An 8,240-nucleotide genomic window follows, 5' to 3' on the forward strand; every position below is an offset into this window, starting at 1 on the left:
ACCCGCTGCACGCGAGGGTTTTCCCCCGTGCCCGCCTACACCCACTCCCTACCACGGACCCTACATTCAAGGCCCCCTTTGCCCGTCTTTGATGGGGGTCAGCCACCTGCTGCCAGCCAGGACCCTGCCTGTCCCCAGGGGTCCCTGGAGGCCCACCCATGGCCATGCAGGGCTGGCCCCCAGGGCTGTTAGGCTTTGTGGCCATTCCATCTCTGCTGCAATGGCTCACCCCACGACAACGGAGGGACAAACGGCTGCAGCTGACGCGAGAACAGTGGCAAGGCCGCCTTCCAGCAAAACCTCGCTTCCTCCAGGCTCTCACTGCCTGTCTGTCCCTGGACCCCTCACACTTGTGAGGTGTGACCTGAAAGGCTCCTGACTGTGCACGGACGACCACGCCATTGTCCCCGTCATGCCCCCCCCCAAGCCCCTACCAGCTCCACCCGAGTCCTGCAGGCACCTGCTCACCGCCAGCCTCCCACAGCGACTTCTTCCTGGGGGCAGCCTTCCCTGTGCAGGTCACACTGTATCTGACCCCCCAGGTCAGAGCCGGAGCTCGTCAGGAACGTGCTTCTGTGTCCCAGGATGGGGGGCTGAGGTGCAGGGAGGGGGTGTGGAGGGGCAGGGTGCAAGCCAGAGCTCTGTCTGTTGCAGACGTATTGGGTCGGTAGGCAGGACGTGACGGCCACACCTGCCTACAGTTTGGAAGTAAAATGACCCTCTTCCCCAGACACTAAAGAACCCGCCTGCAATGCACGAGACTCGGCTTCGATCCCTGGGTCAGGAAGATCCCCTGGAGAAGGGAATGGCTGCCCACTCCTGTATTCTTGCCTGGAGAATCCCATGGACAGAGGAGCCTGGTGGGCTATAATCCATAGCATTGCAAAGGGTCAGATACAACTGAGCGACTAACACTTTCAGTTTTCGCCCAGCATGGGGGTGTCCAGTTGGACGGCCAGCATGTGAATTCCTCACGGTCCTCAGTCACCGGCCGTGACCACATCCTTGCATGTACATGACCCTCAGGTAACCTCAATCCATCGAGAACTCACGGAAAGCTGGCCGAGCTGCACAGCCGTAGACACAGGTGGGGTGGCTGGCCCGCTCTTTGCCCCTCTGGTGGTCCTGGTTCAACACAGACCCTGCGGGGGCCTCCCTGCTGCCCCTCCCACACCCAAGAGCCCACCCTATCCTGGGTGCCCCACGAGTAGAATCACAGACAGGCAACTCTGAGAGGAACGACAAGAACGATCACTCTGGGGGCAGGTGAAGCCTCGTGGGAAACCAGAGCTGCCACTGTGGACGGGGTGGGGGTGTTTGTATCTCGACGTGTCCTCCCGCAGGGAACATCTGAGAGCCGTTTTCAGGAGGAAATCTCAGACTCCACAGCTCAGAGGACAGAACACTCTGAGTGGCCGGATTCAGACCTGAAGCTGGTTCTGCAAAGATCAGCCTGGGCGGGGGGCGAAGCGGGGGACAGCTTGTGGTGATTCTCCCCCCCTCCAGGGCTCCCACCACATGGACACACCCAGCGCTCCCACCCCGCCCCGCTGCACACGCCCCGTCCACTCCCGCTGGCTCCCTGGTGAGTGGAGACAGGATGCTCTCGGCCCCCGGACGCTGCCCTTCCGTCCCATCCCGAGATGTGAAACCTGAATCACAGAAGGTGTTCAGGAGGCAGACAGGAGGCCACAGTGTGCTTCCCACGAACACCAGGGAGGGCCTGGCTGTCGGCAGCACCGATCTGTTTTTTTAAAAACAGGAAACTCTCCGGAGTCGTTACTGAGTGGTTGTATCATCCTCGTTTTAACAGAAAGGACAGCTTCCAAACTAACTTGTCCTATTTAACTGAAAAACCTCCCATGCTGGACCATCCTGGAGAAAGTCACAGCCACGTGGTTGCCACATGGGGCGGTCAGAAAGGAGTGGCCGGTGGGTAAATCAGCAGCCATGGGGCCCTGAGCCCACAGGGTGTTCTCACCAGCCCCCCGGGCACCGCCTTCCAGGGAGCCTTGAAAGCACGGTGAAAATCCACACAGGTGTCAGGGTGGGGAGGCCCGGCCCCGTCTCCCCACGGAGGAAGACACCGAGGGCTGGGTCCCCAGCCTGGGTCAGGGGCACGCGGGCACCCTGCCTGGCCTGCGCCCGCGTCCCGAGGCTGGGTCTGCAGAGCTGCTGCTTGGCATGTGGACCGTGCATCCATGCCCCACCTCCTCAGTCTCCTGTCCTCCCCCAGAGCCCAGGTGGCCACGTTGAGAACATACCCATCTGCCTCCGGAACGCCCACCCGACGTGCGCCCAGGTGAAAGCAGAGCCGTCGGGAGCCCGCCCACCCCTCAGAGAAGCGGGAAGGGGTGAAAGTAACTTCTCTGAAACTTGGGATGGAAAGAGAAGAGGGAAGGGGAGGGGAGAGGCTGGCAGACGAGCCTCTGCCCCCTCCCCAGCCCTGGCTGACCGCCTGCAGCTAGCTCTGCCCCACACAGCCCAGCCCGGCATCACTCTGAGGACAGGGTCCCAGCGGAGCGGAGGAAGTGCACCCTCTCTTCTTGCTGCCCCGCCGAGTTGACAAGGGGGCCCAGCAGCCTCTGCCCCGAGAGGGGCGCCGTCCCCTCCTGGGAACCGAACTGCGTTGACTGGACACCCGGACAGCCCAGAAAGGCCGGACGGTGGCCGACAAGACCCCCGTGTTCCAAGGCCGGACATAGCAGGACCCCATCCGGGAGCCATCCACAGCCCGCCCGCTCAGCCCATGTGTCCGCCGCAGGTGCCCTCCCAGCTCTAGAACCCTCCAGAGACGCCCGCCTCGTCCCATGGGGAACAACAGAGCTTCCTCCGCAGCCCTCGTGGTGGGGCGTGTCTGGGACCCGTCACCAGCAGCGGGGCGGGGGCGGGCCTCCCGGGCGCGGTGAAGAGCGGGAGCGGTGAAGAGCGGGAGCCCCGAGCTCACTCAGCAGGTGGCTGAGGTCCAGGCAGCCCTGGACACACTCTCCTCTCGGGGTCAGCGGATCCCCGCTTCCCTCGAGGCACCATCCAAACGGCTCAGGTTTCGAAGACGGAAGAGGACCGAGAACTCCATGCGGCAGTAACACAAACTCCATGGGGCTGGGGGTCTGCCCAGGCCACGCCCCGTCCCGCGTCTGGGGGCGCCTCACCGCCGGCACGCGAGTGCTGACCTGACTCAGCGCCCCCTCCCCGAGAGCTGCGCACAGACGGAGCGCCTCAGGAAGGAAAGGAAAGGTGGTCGTGAATTCCCAGGTGCTGGGGGCAGTCCCGGGGCAGGGTCCCCTCCTCGGGCTCACCCACTGAACCAGAGGCGGGTGCTCCCCCCGCCCCCGCCCGGGGCTGACCTAATTACAGAGCTCTCTCTCCCGGTGCATCTGCGAGTCCGTCCCCGCAGCCCAGGCCGGCCGGGACTCTCTCTCTGCAAAGCCCGTTATGAGGGCAACAGAGGCTTTTTGTTGAGCCGCGGTTTCCAGGGCTGAGCCGGGCGCCCGCACTGAGGGTCTTGCTCCACAGACCGTGGCCGCCTGGCGGGCGTCCAGCGGGGGACAGAGGGATCTGTGTGTCGCGCTGGGTCAGCATCACAGCACAGCCTCGGCGGGAAGGCAGAACGGCCGTTCCCAAAGCCCTGGCTTGTGTGAATGAGGTTCCTTTTCCCAAAGTCGCCAAAATGTCGTCCACGCTGAAAGCTCACTGCCGGCCAGGGTCACCACAGTTCCATCTAAAATTAAAATACTGAGGAACCAGGAGCTGGTTTTCTTCCTCTCCTTCAACAAAGCCGCATGGAATAACCGAGACCAAACCCTCCCCGTCAGAATCACATTTGGCTGAGAACCGTCTGTGCCAAGTGTCAGCCTGAAATAATCCGTCTGCTGACATTACAAAGCCCGCGGAAGGCCTGGGACCACAGAGGTGCTGACGCCACGAGAAGCACAGCCCGGGGAAATGAGATACGCTTTCCCTTCAGTTTTATTCTGAAAGGGAAAGAGCTTGGCCACGGAGCTGCATGCAGATGCCACGAGCTGTCCGACAGCCTACCGTCAGCATCTTACCTTCCAACAGAAAATAAAATCCAAGGGCGGAGAGTAAAAGTATGAGACACCATAGTATCACTATCAAAAGAATAAAGCTCAGTGCCTGAAGGTTACATTCCTAGTTACATACGCACCATGGGTGTTCTCAGCACCCGCCCTGGGCCAGCCCGTCTGCTTTCCTGTGCCTAGGGCCCAGCCTCATGCCACCCACCCCCCACCCCCCATCGGCCTTTGTCCCCACTCTCTCCGCCCCCACCCGAGGTCATTTATGTCGTTTCAGCTTTCCAAACGGTGTCTCAACACCTCCCGTGTCTGCTCGTCAGGATCCACTCCGTGTCTTAGAAGGACCCTGAGTCCCATCCAAAGAGCTGTTAGAACTCCTGGCCCCCTGCCTGTCTTCTCCAGTCCTAACGCTGTGACTGTTTCAATGCTTCTAGAAAAGAGGAACAGTCCTGCTCAGCTGCGGCTCCCAGGCTCTGCCCGGCCAGCACCCTCACCCATGCTCCGGGATCCCCGCCAACATCTCCCCTCACCACCGCCCTCTTCCACGGACCCTCACGCCTCACAGTTCCCAAACGAGACGCTTCTCGGCCGAGGGCTCCTCTGTGCGTCCCTGGATCGCAGGGCTCGTGTGTCTCTGCCGACTGAGTGTCTGCGCGCTGGCTCCCAAGGGGCCTTCCTCCCTCCGAGCTCCACGGCCCGGCCGGCCAGTTCCCAGCACCGCCCTGCCAGCCCCTCTCACGCCACGTCCTGGGGTGCGTCTCCTGCATGTCCACGAGCTCCAGCATTTCATCTTTCCTGCCCCTCCAGGGTTCTTCCTCCAGGGAGGAACTGTGCTGTGCTCCCCCAGCTCACTTTTCTTTCTCAGAGCCATGTAGACAGTCTTTACATTATCAAACACTGTGGATGCTTTTCCCGTGATGCTCACTGTAACTTTTTTTTTTTTTTGCAGAGTTGTGGCTTTTATTTTCATCCGGTGAAGCTTTTAACGTGCTGTCTTTTTTAATAGTTTGTTTTATTTATTTATTTGGCAGCGCCAGGTCTTAGTTGCCGCGTGTGGCATCCTGTACCCCGGCTGGGGACTGAACTCAGGCCCTCTGCGCTGGGAGCGAGAGTCTTAACCGCTGGGCCAGCAGGGAAGCCCTGCAGTGCACAAAGGCGTCTCAACGCGCGAGTGCCACTTTGGCTGCTGCTTCTAGTGGACTTATTCAGAAATCCTTCCCTATCCAAAGTCACGAAGGTGATCTCCAGCTTTTTAACTCCAAGGTTAGTAGTGGAGTACTGTCAGTCGTTCAGTCTTGCCCGACTCTTTGCAGCCCCCTATGGACTGCAGCCCACCAGGCTCCTCCGTCCATGGGATTTTCCAGGCAAGGACGCCGGAGTGGGTGCCATTCTCTTCTCTGGTGGATCTTCCCAACCCAGGGATCGAACCTGGGTCTCCTGCGCTGCAGACAGATTCTTTACAGATTCAACTACCAGGGTTACACTTGCCACAACTGGTCACTAATTCACTCATGGGTTTTTTTTAAATTGCGATAGAATAAACATAACATAAAGTTCACCATCTTAACCACTGTGGAGGGGACAGTTCCAGGGCGTTTCGTGTTCTCAGCGCTGCACTGCTGTCACAGGCTCTCTCTTCACCCCCTGCTCATGCGTCTTCTAATCCATTTCTTCAGCGCGCCTGGGCGAGCGTCTGCTCCCGAGAGCCTGGCAGACGCTGGAGCAGCCAGTGAAGGACATACACGCCTCTCTGTCCTCAGGGGCCGCCCCCGAGGGCCCACGTCAGTGATGAGAAGCGGACGCGCGGAGGACCCGGAGTCTGAACGAATCTGTTCAGACTGATTCGTAAACTGAGTAAACTCAGTAAACTCAGTAAAATTCCTGGCTCTGAGGATCTGAAAGGGACTGGAGGCAACCTGAGCATCCCTGACAGTAATGTTCAGTAAATCACAGGGGACGAATCTGTCCCCTGCAGCTGTGAGGTGGAGTGTGGGGCCGTCACCCAGCCACGTGGGGAGTCCTGACAGCTGCTGTCATCTCGAGGAGCCTCCCCCAGAGAGAAGCTGCTTAGAGCCACTGGTGACAAAATCCGCTCCCAGACCTTGGCAGTCATCCAGCGCAGGTTCCTGATTTTCTGGAGCAGAGATAAGCGGATGAGCTGCTGAGGAGGCCCTGGGCGGGCAGGGATGGCCACCAGGCCAGCATTGAAGGACTTGCCCCGAGGGGGCAGGCGGGCAGTGACAGTCCCCTGGCCAGCGCTGAAGGACTCACCCTAAGGGGCAGATGGCTGGTTGGTCGGAGAGCGGCTTCCAGGGTGTGGATGGCACCCTGGCAGGAGGGCCAGCTGCCAGGACAGACCAGCCCTGAGAACCCAGGAGTGGGGACCGTGGGGCCAGGGGTGGACACCCCGGGCAGCCTTTCCACCTGCAGCTGGCATGTGCCCACAGCACAGTGCCCTTGGCACAGCCTCGGGGACACGTCCACCGGGCAGAGGCAGACTTGGCCTGTGGTGAGGCCGCCCGGCTCAGGGTGAACCCTGGGCAGAAGCGCAGGGTCAGCGGATGACTCAGGACGAGCTCAGGGAGCCAAAGAAGAGCCCCTGCCGGCCAGCCCCCTCGCCTGCACCCCGCCCGGTCCCAACATCACTCCACATGCCCCCAGGCACCACTGTTTTTAATGCATCTTCCACGCAGTGGCGAAACCCATTAGATGTTGGAGACAAAGCTATGGAGAAGATGTCCCCGCAGCAGCGGCCTTGCACAGCCCGTTCCACCAGGAGAGGCTGTCCAGGGTCCCAGGGGCCCCTTCACATGCCAGCTATCAGGACTGGGGGAGGTGGCCGCTCTGTGTCTCATGGGGCCTGGAGTTCATGCAACTGTAGTCACTTTCTTAGAGATTCCCAGGTGGTGCTAGTGGTGAAAAAACATGCCTGCCAATGCAGGAGACGTAAGAGACTCAGGTTCAATACCTGAGCCAGGGAGATCCCCTGGAGAAGGGAATGGTAACCCACTCCAGTATTCTTGCCTAGAGAATCCCATGGACAGAAGAACCTGAGTCCCTTGGACTGCAAGGAGATCCAACTAGTCCATCCTAAAGGAGATCAGTCCTGAGTGTTCATTGGAAGGACTGATGCTGAAGCTGAAGCTCCAATCCTTTGGCCACCTGATGTGAAGAGCTGAGTCATTGGAAAAGACCCTGATGCTGGGAAAGATTAAAGGCAGGAGGAGAAGGGGACGACAGATGATGAGATGGGTGGATAGAATCACCGACTCAATGGACATGGGTTTGAGTAAGCTCCGGGAGATAGTGAAGGACAGGGAAGCCTGGCGTGCTGCAAGGTCTGAATGAAGAAGGAGCCACTCATCCTGGGCCACAGGCCCTCGTCCCGCTGGGGCACCTCTGGGCCACAGAGGCCCCGAGCCCAGCCAGGCCACGGTCACGACAGTTCAGGGAAGCTTCCTCCGTCTCACCTGGCCTCAGATTCCAGCTCGGCCAGGTCCCAGGTGCCCGCAGGCAGCAGAGAGTGCCTGCTTGGATCTTCCTCCTTGGGGGGATGGGTCACAGAGGCCCACGTGGGTCTGGGGTCTGGGAGTGAGGAGGTCCTGCAGCAACCAGGACCTCACCCGGGGAGGGGGAGCCCCCCAGGGCCCCCATATGCAGAGGACACTCTGGAAGAGGAGGGGAGAGGGGCCCTGATGCTTGCTGGTGACTGTGCCTGGCATCCTGAGCGAGGACAGTGTCCCTGGCCGATGGCCACGAGCACCTCCCGGGGAGGCTGTGCCAGTGGGGTGGGCACCAGGTGGAGGCCAGATGGGGCTGGCCCCATGGCTTCCTGGCTGAAGGAGGAAGAGGGCTTGCTTCTCCAACTTGGGCACGTTCTTACCGCGTGGATGGTTAACACGCAGCTGCCGGTGCAGGACGGCATCGTCGTCATGGCAAGGAAGACCTCTGACCCCCTGCAGCTCCCTCACATGGTTGGAGGCCCACTCGCCTCTGCTCACCAGGGACCCCAGCCCCTACAAGGCTGTCAGGTCCTTCCTCTCGATCTCCTCAAACTCAGTCCCCAAGGGAGGGATCGATGCCTTAGTCCAGCACCAGCAGCCTGCTTGGGGGTAACCCCATGTCCCCCATGTCTGCCCGCTCCATCTTCCTCTCCGGGAGGAAGCCAGAGACCCTTCACTCCTCTGTGAACCCCTGTCATCC

The sequence above is a fragment of the Giraffa tippelskirchi genome, chromosome 8 (assembly GCF_054371585.1).
Source record: "Giraffa tippelskirchi isolate mGirTip1 chromosome 8, T2T-mGirTip1v1.2.pri, whole genome shotgun sequence".
NCBI classification, from domain to species: Eukaryota; Metazoa; Chordata; class Mammalia; order Artiodactyla; family Giraffidae; genus Giraffa; species Giraffa tippelskirchi.